This window comes from Artibeus jamaicensis, unplaced genomic scaffold (genome assembly GCF_021234435.1).
Source record: "Artibeus jamaicensis isolate MK-2021 breed Jamaican fruit bat unplaced genomic scaffold, CSHL_Jam_final scaffold_614, whole genome shotgun sequence".
Taxonomy (NCBI): Eukaryota; Metazoa; Chordata; class Mammalia; order Chiroptera; family Phyllostomidae; genus Artibeus; species Artibeus jamaicensis.
In genome coordinates, this window is record NW_026522050.1 from 4877066 (window position 1) to 4894228 (window position 17163).

Consider the following 17163-nt stretch of genomic DNA (forward strand, 5'->3'; position numbering starts at 1 on the left):
CCAATTTATTATCTGAATTGCCAGCAGTTCCAAATTACTCTGGGATTTAACTGCCAGAACCTATATTTCACCACTCTGCTTCTTGATCTTTAGCAAACTTTCATGCTTCGATTAAAAATATAGCTTCAAATGTCTTCTGCTTGATGAGGTATAATATTTCTTGAAGTCACAAACACTCTTCAATCTTTTATCAGCAACCTCTGGAATATTTCAACTTCATCACAACTCCAAGTTTTCCCTCTGTTTTAGGTCTCCTAAAACACAGCCCAGTGTGTCTCTCTTTCTGAGCAATAGTTTTATTCATGTATTTACTTAACAAATATTTACTGAGTGCTTGTTGTGGGCTTGTTCTTGGTTCTAAGTAATGCAGCAATGAAAAATAAACAAACCAACTCTTAATTCTCATGGACCTTCCCTTCTCATGTGAAGAGAGCAATATTTTAAAGCATATAATTATTAGGTCACAATTAGTAGTAAAAGAAAAAAAAGTATTAGAAAAGTATGCTCTGTTAACCTGTCTATAATCACTAGATTTATATTCCAAATTTGTTAGTTTTAGTTTGATCCAATGTCTGTATTGCTTCAGAAAATACCGAAATTAAACAGAGATACCAGGATTAGAACAAAGGTTGTGCTTTTCAGGAGCTGAAGCTAGGAATGAGGGCTGGCTGACCATTGCCCATAATTACTAACATAAATGCCACAGTGGAGATGTCTTCCACTTAGAACTGTAAAATGGGGCATCTAAGATCTTGTTTGGGTTCATGCTTATCCATGTGTAGGATCACCTGGATGATTCTTAGAGGTGGGAGGGCAAGTGAGTGCTTCAAGGGGGAAGGTAAGACTATAACGATCACCTCTCAAATCTGTTTTCCTCTACCGAGGGCAAGGGCGGGCATGTGCCATTTTTGTTAACTGGCCTTGAGCTTCCCTGACTTTCCATGGTACCATTGGATTATCTGACAGATTCTACTTTCTACCTTGCAATAGTGTATGTGCGGTGCAGCCCCTCTCTGTTCCTGGCCAGAGTCAAGTCAACTGCTTTTGATAATGATCTACCGGTGGGCCCTGAAGAAGTGTTTCTAGGAGATCATTGTCCTGTAACCTCGGTACATCAAGGATTTTATGAGTTTCGATACCATCCCACTGATTGTAAGATTAGGATTCAGGTAATGATATACCTGCCTCACTAATTAAATCTTCTTAGAGACTTTCAGGCTCACATACAGCGTGCCATGGTTTTGGTTTGGGGATATTTTGTTGTTGTTTTAGTTTCTTGTTATTCTAGTAATAAGACAAATTGATTTTTGCCAAATGTTATATCCAGACCATGAGCAGTGGAGGAAGGTAAAAATGCACAGTTTCCACTTGTCAGTCAGTTGTACCTCCCTCCAGAGAATGCAAAACTAAATAAGATATACCCTGGCCAGTAAGGTTCACTTGGTTGGAATATCATTCCATAACCAAAGGGTTGTGGGTTCCATCCCTGGTTTCTCTCTCTCCCTTCCTCTCTCTCTCTAAAAGCAATGGAAAAATTATCCTAGGTAAGGATTTTTTCCCCCCAAAATTTAATTAAATAAGACATGGGACTTATCTTACTCTTAGAAAAGAATAGGCATGTTTTATTTTTTTGTTCTCAATACATGGAGTCATCGAATTACTACAGCCTGCAGGCCTGATCTGGCCCACCACCTACTTATGTGGTCCATAAGCTAAGAATAGATTTTTAAGTGCTTAAATGCTTAAAATAATATTTGGTGATAGGTTAAGAAGTATAAAATTCAAATTTCAGTGTCCGTTAACTCAACTTCATTGGAACACAACCATGCTCATTTACTTATTTATTGTCCACAGCTGTTTTCATTCTAGGAGGGCAAGGTTGAGTAGCTGGGCCAGAAGCTACATAGCCCATCCCGCCCCATTGTAAAAAGTTAACCACAGAGCTTCATTTACCTCTAAATTTTTATAGTGCTGCCTGGCTGCAGGCCAGTGGAGAAAGAGTTCAAGTAGTTGACATATCTGACATTTTCAAGTGACATCTTCAAGAGACCAGCTGACCTGTCCCCTGACATCTCAGCTCCCACTGGAGAGCCTGGTGCCCCTTCCTGATTCAGGGGTCAGGATGGAGAGAATAAGGGCATCAGTCTGACTCAGGGTATGGATAGTTTGAAAGCCTCACAGGTAGCTTGGGTGCTTTGCCTTCACACATACCCAGTCTCACCCCATTCAACTTCCAGTAAGGAACCCTGAGAAATGTGTCATTTCCGTTAACTTCTCTATTTAAAAACTGAAGAACAAAAGCTTAATGCCTTTTTTTAAAAACAAATTTTAATAATATATTCATGTTCCTAAAAAATATTAGGAGGCTGATGAGAGTTAGTGGCTGGGCTCAATAAGCTAATAGGAGAGTTCCCCTGTCATTAAATAAATATTGAGGGTAAACAAAGAAAACATGCACTAGTCTTCACTGTGGTGGTCCCCAGATGATGAGATTAAATTTTCACATTGTTTATGCTATGTCATTCACATTTTCTTAAAAAAATGTTTTTTTTCTGAAGAACATAAATCTATTTAAATTGAAGTAAATGAAGAACATTAATCTATTCTTATAACTAGATGTATCTCACTATTTTAAGGTCATGCTCAGTATCTTAAGGCCTAAAATCTGGAAAAAAGTTTCTCAAAAGAAGAAATTATGAATGTTTTCTTGATAATATAAATGATCATTTGAGGCAATTTTATTTAAACTCAAGTGGCAGGTTCTCACACTTTCTGAGAACCATACCCTATAACATTCTAAGAATTCTAAGAAGTTAATTCTTCTTAGAATTAACTTCTAAGAGAGAGCCTCTTAGAAAATGGCTCTCTCTTTCCCACTGGTAAGATGCCTTTTAGATGTGTGGCCTGGTAAGATGCCTGGTAAGATGTGTGTGCCCATTTCTCAGAGATGTTGACTGAACCAAGTAATTCCTAACAAAATCTTGAAGTCAACTTATACATTTCCTTTGTCTCCTCAGACACTCCCAAGGAATCATCTCCTTTTTATAACTGAAATCATCTTTTTGTCACTGATCTCCATTCTTGAAGCTTCGATACCTGTGGCCTGTGCTGTCCCCCGGTGAGTCCACCAAACTAGTGTCATATCATCTCCACTGTCTTTACTGGTTAGAGGAGGAGAAGTGAGCTGAAGCCTAGAGATGAATACAATGTTGACCAAGCCTTCGTGAGACTCTGACTCTCTTGGTGCCATATTGTTCTGTGTCCCTGATCTCTCAGCTCTGCTACTTATTACCAGTGTGACTTTAAGGAAGTTATTTATTCTGTGCCTCAGATTCCCCACCTTTAAAGTGGAGAGAATAGTGCCTATTTCACAGACTTGTGGTAAGAAGTGAATGACATAATGCATGTAAAGAGATTAAACAGTGCTGGACTCATAAAATGTGTGTAGTGGCTGGTGCCCTCATCGCATCAGTTACTTCTCTTCATTGTGGTATAAAGCTGTGTATACAACTAGTAGGTCTCATTTCGCCATATATGTAGTAACTCTTAGACTGAGAAATCATCTTGTTCTCATTATAGTGTTCATGTTACAAATTCTCTCTCTTATTTCTTAGCCAAGACCCACTGAGAATATTTGAGGTCCTAATTGAATCAATGATAGTAGACCGATCACTATAAATTCATAAACTAGGGAAAGAGGTTTATTAGAATACTAGTTTTAACTACTTTAATGTTAAATATTTTAACTTTATCCATGATTGATGATAATAGGATTCTTACTGGCTCATTTAGACCCTGCCTTTGATAGATGGCTTAAGATCATCCAATTTTAAGTAATGATATCTGATCAGGTAATAGCAATCTGGTGATATATTTGGGAGACCCTTCCCTATATGAAGCTTCCTAGGTTCAATTGTTAAACTATTAACTCATTTTTTAAATTTTTTTGTTGTCACTATATTACAGTTGTTCCAATTTTCCCCCTTTCCCATCCTCTGCCCAGCCCACCCCCACTTCCACAGTAAATCCCTGCACCATTGTCCATGTCCGTGGGACATTTATACATGTTCTTTGACTAGTGCCTTCCCTTCTTTCCACCATTATGCCCCTCCCCACTCCCTTCTGGTCACTTTCAGTCTGTTCCATGTTTCCATGCCTCTGGTTCTATTTTACTCATCAGTTTAATTTTGTTGTTGTTGTTATTGTTATTGTTGTTGAACTATTAACTCGTTTTCTAAAGTGAGGACAGGATGACACCACAGGTTGAGGTACTGAACTTCAATCACCAGGACTTGCACAGATATTAATCCCATTCCTCTGTATCTTCTTTTCTCTTTCTCTAGCCATCCAGCTCCTATAAGAATAAGCATAGGAAATGATGCAAATAAACAAGGTGGTCCCCCCAAAAGATCAGGAATAGCAAATTTATACATTGGAAAGCCAATCGACCAGGAAGTTGAGGTGAGCTTACTTAAAGTATGTAGACTAACTCGGTTCGAACGTATAACAGGGAACAACAAGGTCTTTTACAAGGAAATTGTATAAACACCTGCACTTCCAATTCAGAGAAGGCCGGTTAAGGCACTCCTTCCTCACTACAGGTGTTGGTCTTTTTAGCAGCCCCTTGTTTGTCTGGCATTGATCAGCATGTTAACTGGCTTTAACCACATTGACTCAGATTGTCTCTCAGGAGCCATGGAGGAGGAGGCAGTAGGTGAAACATTTTTACCAAAGTTGACATCAATAGAGTATTGAATAGAAATGTTGTAAAATTGATACCAAACCATAGAATGTGGACTTTGATAAGGTAGAGATAATCCACAGTAATAGGCACTCAGGAATATTTTAGACTCTGTCCCTAAGGGATTAAATGCCTGACTGCCATGGTGCATATTTCCTAAATTGTATGGCTTTCCCTTCCTGGGCAGTGAGAGGGGAAATTCTAATGTATATAAATATGTATATTATGACCTTGGATGTAGCTCTCTCTGGAGGGGAGGAGCTGTACACTAGAGAGATGGTAAGCACTCTTTAAAATCTGAGGTGTGTTACAGACGCTATATTAAATCAGATATATATTACATATCTGGTATATTTTATGGTTAAGAAAAGTAAAAATACTTATATTGCTAGACATATACAAGTTGTATTAATACTTTTAGAACATGATCCAAAACATTATCTCTTTGCTCTCCTCCTCCACTCCTCCCTGGGGCTCAGGAACACTAGGGCCTCTGAGACAAAAAAAAAAAAAAAAGCTACACTGTGAAGATGCTTATCCTTTTTCTCTTTGCAGAGCTATAATTATTTTTGCCACTTAAAACACCCACTCAGCTCATCTTTCTCCACCTGGGAATTCAGAAGCAGATACTGTCCCCATAGCTGTGACAAGGAGGATGGTGTGTTAGAAGCTGGAGTGCTGCCTCGGGGTCCTGTTTGTCATCTTAAACTTTTTAATGTTTTAGATGATTTGATTTTTAATGGGATGAACTTTGTTGTTTTATGATTCTTCATTTAGAAGGGTCTGCCTCTGTTTTTAACTTAATAAGGAGTTATAATAAAATGGCTTTTCTTCTAATGGGTTATCTGCTATTTCCTAATGCACTGTGCTATGTGACACCTCACCACCGGCACAACTTGTATATGGAAGTGTCCATTGCCATTAGTGGTTTAGTGCCTGGAGTCCAAGGTTAACCCTAGTTGTCCTAAATGACACAGCCTGGGAATCTAGCTAATTTCTTTGTGACTGGTTAGAATAAATCGAAGAACTGCTGGAAACAAATGAAGTTAGAGTAAAAGGGTGAAAACTTTCCTGTTTCACCCACACTATTCAGTTCCAAGGGGAAAGGGAGGTAAAGACCCCAGGGAATGTTCCCAATTTACCAACAGGGGCCCTGATGGACAACACAGAGATGGGCTTATTCCAAGACCATGAAAGCAGGAGGTGCTTTGACTACTAGTCCCATACCACCATCAAATCCAAAATTAAACTGAAATCTTTTCCGTGTTCTCTGAACAGAAGTGGTCCTGAGTTTGGGATATGCCTCTTCTTAGGTGACATTTGTATGTGTGTTTAGAAGAAAACCAGGTTGCAGTATTATAAATAGTATAATCACACCCACCCAATTGTTCAAACCAGCATCATGCCAGGACTCCCTCCCAGCTGAGCTTCACTTTCCAAATGTTTAACTTTTAACAAGCAGTTCTTAGAAAACAAACTGTGAACCAGTCAGTCCATTAAACTCACCTGGAGACAAAGCACATTAAGGGAATTCTTCCAGTGACTCCTTTGTGAATGATGGTATAGTGGAGAGCTGAATAAAAGATCACTATGTGGAAGAAAACCTAATGGGGCACCTTTTTAATATCACCTCACACAGGGGTTTTAATGAAATCTGGACAAGGAACAGATCACATCAAGATGTAAGATCTTTATACTAAAGTCTTTTCAGAGAGCATCAAGAAAACACCAAGTCAGGGTCTACCAAGGGTGTCAAACGGTCTACGGGCCACATGAGGCCCAGGATGGCTATGCATGCAGCCCAACACAAAATGGTAAATTTACTTAAAATTTTTACTTGAAAAATCAGTGTATTCTTCCCTAATGCACCATGAGCTCTTCAAGATCAAATCCTGGGTCCCATTGGTCTTTATCCTAAAAGTACCAAATTCAAGTGTTATGAAAATGAGCAGGCTCTTCATGTTTGGCCTTGACTGCACCTATCTTGCACTGACTCTAAGCACAGCACCATCGCAAGCTAAGATCAGGCTGACATTCAGGGGTTAGGTTGTTATTTGAAATGGCCACAGCTCTTACCTCTTTCTGAATCCCATACTCAGTGACCAAGTATTTAAACTCATATCCCTTCTTAGGGATTATGTTGCTTACAGGACAGCCAATTCCCAGAGACATTGTGTCAGAATGCAAAAAGTGATCTTGACCAAGGAGAGTCAGTTCAACCACAGCCCAGAGCATAGAAGAAGTACATCCTACAGACACTGTTGAAAGAACACCCCCCAAAAAGATTCAGACAAAAATTTTAGTTCTAGAGGACACTCAGAGAAAATTTGTGCATAGTCTCTTAATAAACTAATAAGTACCCCCTGGAACACCCCTGGGAGATGCAATGTGATCGTTCAGATGAAGTTGTAACAGCTTTGAGTGAAGAATTGACATCAGATCAGGCTTGTGCAGGCCTATCTGGACACAATCTTCATTTCCTCCTCCCAGCACCATTTCCTTAAAAACTACAGAGTTAGGCTATACACGTGATGCTGTCTCTGCTTCGCTTGCTGGGTGGGACTGGTCCTGGTGTGCCAGCCTTGGGTCTCCAGGATGAGACCAGTATAAATGATCAGTGGGACATTTCCTCTGGCCCTCGTCTGTAGCAGTCACACACCTTTTGTAGTTGAAGGAACAAAGGAAATCATATAGTTGAGCAACCGCTGATCTTCCTATGAAATGAAGATCTGTACCTGTTGTGTCTCCTGCTCCATATCCTTCTCTAAAGCAAAATGGTGAGTATCTTAGATTAAAGCCCACTCACGTCTGGTGAGTTTGACTGTCAGCTCGACTCCTTATCCACAGCTGTGGTGCCTCATTTACTCTACTACCAGGGGTAAATTCTAAGTTTTCAGATGGAGATGCTGAGACACTTTATCTACAGATAAAGCTATCCAACACTGTGTTTTCATGATTGGGAAGTATGAGAAATAATGAAATTAACATTAAGTTTACTTTGTACATAGTACTTCTATCCAGTGACATTTTCAATAAAGAAAAAATAAATAACTTACATGAGAGAAGATCACTGTGAATTAAGCCACAAGTAGAACACATAGGGTAAGTGAGTTACAAATAAGAGATAGTAAAAGATAACTTTGCAGGAAAAGTAAGAAGTGAGAAGAGAAAAAGTGGAGAGCTCTGTTTCCACAACCCGACTTAGAACTAACACTCAGCCCCTTGGGGGGTCTGGGGTGACCAGACGCGGGCAGCTGGACTGGGAGCAGATCACTGTGGCATAATGGAAGAGCAGTCTGAAACTTGAAGTTGGGAATCTCTTTCCCCAGGTGGGACAATGGGAGGGAAAGCCATACAATGGGAAATATGTGTATCTAGAAAGAAGAATACAATGATCTCTTTCCCAAACATAAGGTAAACTGGATAAATCACTTGCTTCGGAGTATGGGGGCAAGGCATGGAAAAGGAGAAAGGAGAAAGCATCACTACTGCAGAGGTTAGAAAAATAGAATGGTGAGTCGTTGCTCCTGAAAGCAGCAAATAGTAACAGCCAGCAGCTTCTAGGAAACCACACCTTCAAACAACAAAACAGGTACCTGTCTCTTGCTCAGAAAAAGCCAAAATCGTGTACAAAAATAATTATTAACCCCACAAAATTCTTCCTGGTTTTGGTCATCAGCTCCCAACCAACGACCCTTGAAAAACACAGGAAATTGGAAGCACCTGACCTGCTCTGGGTACTTTTGTAGCCAATGCCACACCAAGCTGACTGCATTTCCAAATTACTTTTTGCTGATTGCTTTTACTTTCTAGGGATGTGTATTGAGTTTTTTCCTGATCCAAATTGCTTAATGTCTAAAAAAATATGGAGAGTACAAAGAACACAATTAAATATTCTTTATAAAAGTGGCCATTTTTTAAATATTCCCAGAAAGACTTCTTCCTCCCTCCTGAATCCGGACATCTCATGACCGCTCCAGTACCAAAACCGGGGGTGCATGTGCAGTGCCACTGGCAGATCTTTGAGACCTGTGACTCCTCCAGGCCTTCTGAAGCTCCTGGGGAAACAAAATGTTCAGGAGTGTCAATGCCTGTTTATAAAGTGTCAGGGAATGACATTCAGGGAGATATTTTGAGACTTTTTTTAAACACAAGCAGCGTCCAAATCATCTGCTGGGCTTGTGGAAACATGGGTTGCCAGGCTGTGTCCTGGAGGTTTTTACTCAGGGATGGTGTGGAGCCTGAGAATGTGAATTTCTGAAAGTTCCCAGGGGATGCTGATGCTTCCGGTGCCAGGACCACACTGTGAGAACCACTGACTCGAATACTCTCCCTGCAGAGAGCATCCAACATCATCTGGAGTGCTATTTGAAAACACAGATGTGTTAGTCCCACTCCAGTCCAGGGGGACCTGCTGTAGCTGGAAGCTTTAGAGTGCATGTGAATCACTGCAGTTTCTTGTCAAAAATGTCAGTCCCCACAGTTTAATATAGAGGAACAGGGCCCAGGAATAGGCATTTTTACCAACTGCCCCAGGTGAACTGTGGGGGCTCACATTTCGAGAAACCTTGAGCAGAAGTCCTGGGGACTGCTGATGAGGGAAAGAGCAAGGCAGGCCTCCAACTCCAGTTATTTGCATTTCACTCTCATCTGTTTTATAGTAGGAGCCTTAGTTTAAAAAACTCACCAATATTAGAAATCCTCTGTGTCCTTTTCGTGTAAGATCATAATTTTAAATAAGACATGAGATGTGCCTAGACTACTCAATAAATGTCATCTTTGATGAATCAACCAGGAATAAAAAAGTGAATCCAAATTTTATTTCACTTCATGTACTCTCTTGGTATTTCTAACATTGACCTGACAGAAACACTGTAAAACATTAGTACTAGTAGTCCTGGTCATTTGAGGATCTGGAACAACCTTAAAGAACAGAGAGACCAATTCAAGTAGCATGACATTGGGGCAAATTCCAGAATCAACAGTCTGAACAAGCCTTTCCATAAGCGGGGGGAAAATAGCCTTCACTCAAGGTAGCATTTCACTCCTTCCTCCCAGTTTTAGCCTCTTCTAGACTTCCACGTATAATAACAGAGGAAAAAAAGATGGGATAACTCAGTTGCCACCAGGCCATCTTTTGTCACCCTCTGACATGGAAAGGAAGGGTCTCTGCTCAGCAATCCATGCTTTCAAGGGCCTCACTCTGGCTTTCTCCATCATGCCTTTGCTTGGGGAAAAAGGTATGTTGGACCAAGAGGTCAAGCCCCCAGAGTTTCCTGCCCAAACAGCTCTCAGCTCACACTCAGGGTCTACATGAGATCCTTCCCTGAGTCTGCCCTCCCAAGTTGTGTACCCTCCACCCAGTGAGGAGCCAAGGGCCAGATGCCTGCTAGAAATGTGAACAGAGCTTGGATGCACCATCTGTAGTGCCTACACACATGCACATGGGTGGGAGGGCCCTTAGAGCACAGGTCAGAGTGGGGTTGGAAAGAAGGGACACACTGGGCCATTGGCTGTGGGTTGGGGAGTGCAGTGGAGTGGAGATGGATGATGGCACTCGCCACATGGAAATGTTTTGGAAGGGCATTCTGAGCCTTGGAGAATTCTGAATTAAAATCTGTCTTTCTATCTCATTTTGAATGTTTGCTTGTCAAAACAGGAGGGCAGGGCAGATCTTGTTTAAGAGTTTCTTCAACTGATTTATAACTTTTACATAGAGATATGGTATATGTGCCTCCACTCATACCCTTGTTCTAGCCCCTGTACATGCAGTGCAGGAGTAAACCTGAGGCCATTTGTGCTCAGCTCAGAGTAACTCGTTTTGGGCTGTATCTCCTGATCATCCTAGGAGCCCTGAGGACCTTGTCTTGCTCTCCTGATAAGCCTGGAAAGACTTGGGTTTTACTAGACAACTGGTGCTTGGCTCATTTCTCCATAGTCACCCTCAGTAAGTCAAGCAAAGAACCAGAATTCTAAAGCTTGCATATCAGCACAAAGAAGTAAAAGAAAAGGAGTGTAGATTATCTCAAAGTGGATCTGCTTGATTAGATAAGGAAGTGCTGAATAGATGACTCCAACATATTTAATAGTTGGGTGACCTTGACTCCAAACACCAGATGCTTCAATTGTGAATTCTCTCTCAGTCCTGTTGGAAGTCACCTCAATAGCTTACTTTTCTAGTTTGCTCCTGTATAAACTTCTAATATTTACTCCAATAAGATTATCTACTAATATGTGTCATTAATTAATCACCTGGCTCTGGATCTGAGGAGTTTCCTTCCAGCAAACATTCGACAACCTCTTATCTAGCAAGCATTTCATGTGGTATCAAAAGAAATTCAAGAACAAATGAGAAAAACTTACCTCTGCCTTTGAGGAACTCACTGTCTGGCAGGGAGACACACATTAAACAAACACAGTTAAGAAATAATTCTGCAAGTAACTAACTGTACTTCTCAGAAGTGCCACAAAGGAAAGTACAGAGTGCCAGGAGAGTAGATCACAGGGAGGCATAACCAGGCCTGGGGGTGCAGAGAGAGCATCCCCGAATAAGTGGTATTGAATCCGAAGGAGGAGTGGGCTTTTCAAGGAGACAGGAAGCAGCACCACCTGAACGCAAGCATTCAAAGAGAGGAAAACCACTTGTGCAAATGAGCCTTGAGGCAGGAAGGATCTTGGCACAATAGAAGAGTTGGGGAAAAGGGAGTCTGGAGCATGGTACACAAGATAGTGAAATAAATGCCGAAGAGACAGGCAAGGGTCAGAAGGTACAGGCTTTCAGAGATCACATTTAAAATATGAAGTTTTATTCAAAGTGCAATGGATGCCTCCAAGGTCTTAACCCGGAAGCAAATAATCAGAATCAAGGTTTGGAAGGTCACTGTGGGTGTGAGACCATACTCAGAGCCCCGAGTCGCAGACATATTTTCAATTCCATGAGGATCTGAGTAACTTTAAAAAAAAAATTTACCAGGACAATGAAATATCTCTTCTGCAAGAATAACTCAAAACTGATATTTTCCTAGTGCCGAAGTCTTAGGGTACTCTGTGTCAAACTCTATTCCTTATGAATTCCTTTCCTTTAGATGCGGTGTATGCATTAATCAAGTTTGGGAAATGCTGCTCCAGGAGTTAGATGGAAAGGGGCCAACAGGAGGGGGCAAGTGGCTAAAACAAAAATGTGGGAGTAAAGAAATTATGGTAATTTAAACCAGAGTAATAGCTGTGAAGGCAGAGGAGCAGACTGGTTCCAGAAGGTAGAATGTTTGACACTGGAGACTGATTTAGCTCAGTGGCTGGGGGAGGGAGTTACCTATCAGGTTTGACCATCAGAGTTCAGGTTGGTACAAATGAGTTCATGGTTACTAAGACAATAAGAGTTAAGAAGTATGTACTGCCTGTTTTGTACTAGGTGCTATTCCAGTGTCCTTATGGTAATTTATAAAATTCTCACAAAACCTTAGGAACAAAGAACTATTATTATCTACATTTTATTGATAAGGAAACTGAGACACACAGAGGTTAAAGACCTATGTAAGGCTGTTTCTGCGTCTCTAGCCAGGACCACAGTCAGTGAACCCCCCAGGCCAGAAAGGAGAATTTGAGTTAGCTAATTCTGCACTTGAGCTTGTGTGTATACAAGGCTTTCTCTGTTGGTGTGCCTTCTTCATACAGCCCTCCTCAGCAGCTCCACTGGGATTTCACCACTTCCTACCTGGAACCCGAAATTCCCATAGAACTTTCACCTATGGATGGATGTATCACATATTATTTCTGGAGGCAGGGAGTGAGCAAGGGACCTCCTATTCCACCATCTTGCTGACCCAGAGCAAATATTTTAAAACTAACCTGATAGAATTCGCTAAGAGTTCTTAGAAAAACTGAGAGATATTTCTCACATGTAGCATGTGGCATCTTGCCTGGCACAGCCAAAATCCACATTCATCATGTATCTTTGTGGTTATCCTTCTGGCCTGGAAATTTTCAGGGCATCTATCTTGGGAGAAAATCATCGGTCAAAAACCACTCTGCCTCCCGTGTGCCAGGCTCCCCTATACTGCCTGCTCCAATTTCAGGATTAGAACTTCTGCTTTCACATTTATGTGTTGTAAGCCCTTGCCACATCAAGTCTAATGTCCAGGACACATAAAAAAATAACAACAGTGGAATGGAAAAGAGGGAAACACTACTGAAAATAGTCTTTCACCGAATTTATTCTCACTGGGATGAAGGCAAGCAACACATGTGAACCTTGATGGTTTGGAGTAGGAAACAACTTATTTCTTCATTCTCCCTGACTGTACCTTTCCAGATTTCTTCCTGATTTGTCATATTACTTGGAGAAATGCCCTTGACCACACCTACCTGAATTGCTCAATATTTGCTTGAGTAGAAGAGGCTGCAAGCTGAAGTAGGAGCTCTCATTATCTTCTGTCTATCACCCAATAAATAGCCAGCCTAGTTAGTCCTCCCTCACCTTCCCAATACACTGTTGGAAAGATGAGACGATCACACCAGCTGCCTCTAGTGGGGCTCCTATTGTTTTCTCTTATTCCAGGCCAACTATGCACCATCTGTGGTGAGTATCCTTTGATCTAATATTACTCTAATGTGATAGACTCCTGACAGGTACTGATAGAAAACTTTGTAGAGTTTCCTGAGCAAAGACCCTATTTCAGTTCTATATGAGGATGGACTCTATAAGTAACATAAAGGGTGGCTAGAGAGGGTAGGGAAAGTTCTACAATGTATATTAGTATAAACAGGATCATAGATTCAATGTTAACTTTCCTAACTGTTCTTTCTATGCTCAGGTCCTCTGTACTACAATGACACTACATAGTAACTGCCTATTTTTGTTCCTTTTCAATGGTAGAAAATTCATGACCCCAGAAAATTCTCAAGATCATGGAAAGTTATCTTTTGAGATACAATCTATATTCCAAAGTTCAACCCATGGGTTTTGGGTTAACCATTTGTGACAATACAGAAAAAAACAATATTAATAATCCCTTTCAAATAATGAAGACTGTTCTCTTGTCATCACTGAGTTTAGCTGTCCCAAGCTACACATCCCCCTCCCTTCAGCTTTTCCTACAGGACATGGGTACAAGCCCCATTATCTCTCCTTTGAGTGTAGGCTCCAGCAATTATGTGGTTCTATCAAAAAGTAGCAGTAGAAGAAAGAAAAACTGGGTTCAGGTCTAGTCTGATCCCTTAGGAGCTGAATGATCTAGTGTTCTTTTTTTTTTAAATTATTGTTCAAGTACAGTTTTTTGTCTTTTACTCTCATCCCAGTCCCCCCCCCCAGTGCTCCCCACCTCCCTCCCATTTCCACCCCCCTTAGTTGTTGTCCATGTGTCCTTTATACTAGTTCCTGTAAATCCTTCCCCTTTTCCCTGAAATTCCCTCCCCTCTCCCCTCTGGTCACTGTACCCCTGTTCTCTATTTCAGTGTCTTTGTTTTTATTGATTAAATTCATTCATAAACAGAGGATAATCAGAGAAGGGTGTTGAAGCACATTTCTTGAAGTCTAGTGTAGCTCTCAGATGTATGATTTCTGCATGTAAGTCTTTACCTTGGAATTGAGCTTCAAATCAGCCCAAAGATGACTACATGGTCCTATCTGTGGCTTCATCTTCCTGGTGCTCTATAGCCCACAAGAAGAGATCAACACCACAACAGAAAGACTTGTGTTCATATAAGCTAAAGCACGGACTAGGCCAACTCTAATGTTATTTCCCAGCCCGTCATTTCTTTTTTGTATCCTAAGAATAGGGATTCTCTCTAGAGGCTTTGAAGTTCAATTCATTAAACAAAATAATTAACTTTGCCTTTAGTGGTCAAGGAAGCTGATTTGACTTGTTGACCAGGTCTCTTTAAGAGCCAAAGTCTGTTTCAGAGCCAGAAAATCTGCTGAACTGGATGCTTCCACAAAATGTCAGAGGTGACTCAACAATTGTCCAATTGTACTTGTGGCAAAATATGACCTTTCTACAATAACTCAATTCAGATCTTCCTGATCTCTATTTTAAAATGAGGAAGGGTAGTCAAGGCAAGTCACATACCCTGGATTCTCTAAGTATAGGGATAGAAGGTCCAACTAAGCAAAAGTAATAGTTTGTACAGTATTTTAAAATTTACTAAGTGACTTTCTATCCAATATCTATGAAATGTTAATATACACTATTTTAAAATGCAGAAACTAAAAGTCAGGGAAGTTATGTAACTTACCCACAGTCATAAATTAAGGAGCACAGAATCCAGCCAAGGTCTGGCTAGACCAGGGCTCATGTTCTTCTCATTATCCCTCTAATCCATGATAATCTGGAGATAGGTAGGATTTTTTTGGAATTATAAACTAAGCATATTTAGAAATGTTCTGAGTGGAAACTAACTCTTCTTATTCTCCACCAGTTGTTGGGGAACTCTGGATTCTCTTATTCTTTCCACCATATAATGTGATTCCCACCACCCTTCCCCCTGGGATTTGGGCAGGTTGTTGGCTAAGACTGGAGAGTTTCCCAGAGCTTGCCTACTGCTAAATAATGATCTTGGTGCTTGGTCAGTTGGTTATCAGATAATTCCATTTTGGGGGCAATCTCCAATATAACATAAAATGTTTGCCTTCTCTCCCTTAGCATTAACCAAATTGAGGTAGCAGAAGATGGAAAAGAAAAGAACAGAATTCAGAAATTAGAAAGGGCTATAGACTGGGAGTCAGAAGATATATACTCCAGTCTCCGTTAAGTCTCTGATTACCAAATTTTCTTTAAGGATTTGCTCTGTAGGCCTCATATTCAAAATTAGGAAATGATGTTAGGTCTCCAAGGCAGAATTGATATTCTGTCAGTACCCAGTGGCAAGGAGGAGCCAGGAGTTAACATGTTGGAATACTTCCATGCTGGTTGGTAAAGGAGTAGCAGGAGCTCCAGCAACTCAGCCAATGACCACTGGGTTTGTCTGTGTCTGTGCCATATCTGTTACTAAATATTTTAACATTACACCTGTTTCCTAGCCTTAATATTTTCTCCCTCCCCTGTCACAGAGGTAAGCCAAGAAAACTACTCCTATCCAACTGTATTGCCTTTATTAAATACAATGATCAATTCAAAATATACCAGAGGAATCCAAGCTGCCCATGTCCTGTTGTCCCTCAGACTTGTTGGGATCCAGGACCAAAGCTTAGAATGATAGCTGATCCAAGAAGTTAAAGAAAATGAGGAAAAGAAGGGTGAGTACATATATTCTCTGGAAAGTTTAGGGTAACAGTTGCCTATCTGTGAAGATTATTCCCAGCGAGCCCTGAAAATTGTGTCTAAAATATCCCTTCTACTTTTATCCCAGCTGTGTAAAACTTGAGGTTGCCAAAAGGTGCCTCAAAATACTAATCCCCTGCCAATTACTCTAGAGCCACTTACTTCTTTGGGTCCTAAAAACCATTTCTCTTCAAGAGGTCACAGGAAAAAGCAAAAGGAAGTTACAGGGTCTTACCCATTGATATTGCTCTATAAGATAGCTGAGCTCACAACCAGACAGGGATGTGGACCACAACTAAGAAAGCTGACACCAGGAAGGCAACCATAGAGCAATAGAAATGTGGCCTGGGTTTGAGTCCATGCTCCACTTTTGCCCTTCATGTCAATATGGACCCTCAGCTTTCTGTTTAATATCAGAGGGAAATGAAGCTACCTCTTCCTACCCCTTATTGAAAGAATTATGAAAAGCCTGGGAGTTTTGATACTCTATAAGGCAGAATATAGAAGTCAATTTTTACTACCCTGGCAAGATGATACTCACATAGAGAGAATATCCCAAGATTTTCATTATTTCTCTATTTTTCTTCTTTATTATTCTTATAAGAATTGCATGATTCCAAAAAGCTCCCATATTTCATGGGAAAACCCTAAGATTTAGCTTATATTTTTATAGTACAGCTAGAAAAGGCTCTGCTTGGGGGAATAAAAATGAGAACAGTAAAATATTAGTATAGAGTGGAACAAAAGGAAGAGGTGAGATGTGAAATAAGTCACAAGAAAGAGAGGAGGCGAAAAATATCAAAATGTATATACCTCGTTAAAACTGAATACTTTTCTTTTCAGGGTTAGATTTAACCTCAGAACAGCTTGCCTTGGTTATGCTGGCTTTGGGAGCCTGTCAGAACTCTAATGAAACCACTACATATGTTCACCTTGTTGGCCAACTGGAAAACACACTTGGGCAGACTTTTTTACCTATTTTTTCCCACACCTATATATGCTTCACAGTTAATACAGCTCACTGATCCCATATTTTCTGATTACTTACTTTAAAGATAACATCTGAAGCCCCGGTATTTGAAACTACTTTCATCCCCAGATAAGGAAAGAGATGTCAAACAAAATTTCTGGGGAACTGGTCCATTGCTTTGCCTAAAGTCAAAC

The 17163-nt window shown here is 40.5% G+C and overlaps 1 long non-coding RNA gene across 1 annotated transcript in view; it reads right to left on the bottom strand.

The window, feature by feature from the left end:
* Nucleotides 1-3929: 3929 nt before the first annotated feature.
* Nucleotides 3930-17163, bottom strand: part of LOC119043717 (uncharacterized) — a 32816-nt gene continuing 19582 nt past the window's right edge. The window contains exon 3 of the long non-coding RNA XR_005081468.2: nt 3930-4354. This is a non-coding gene — a long non-coding RNA (uncharacterized LOC119043717). The remainder of the gene's footprint in view (nt 4355-17163) is intronic.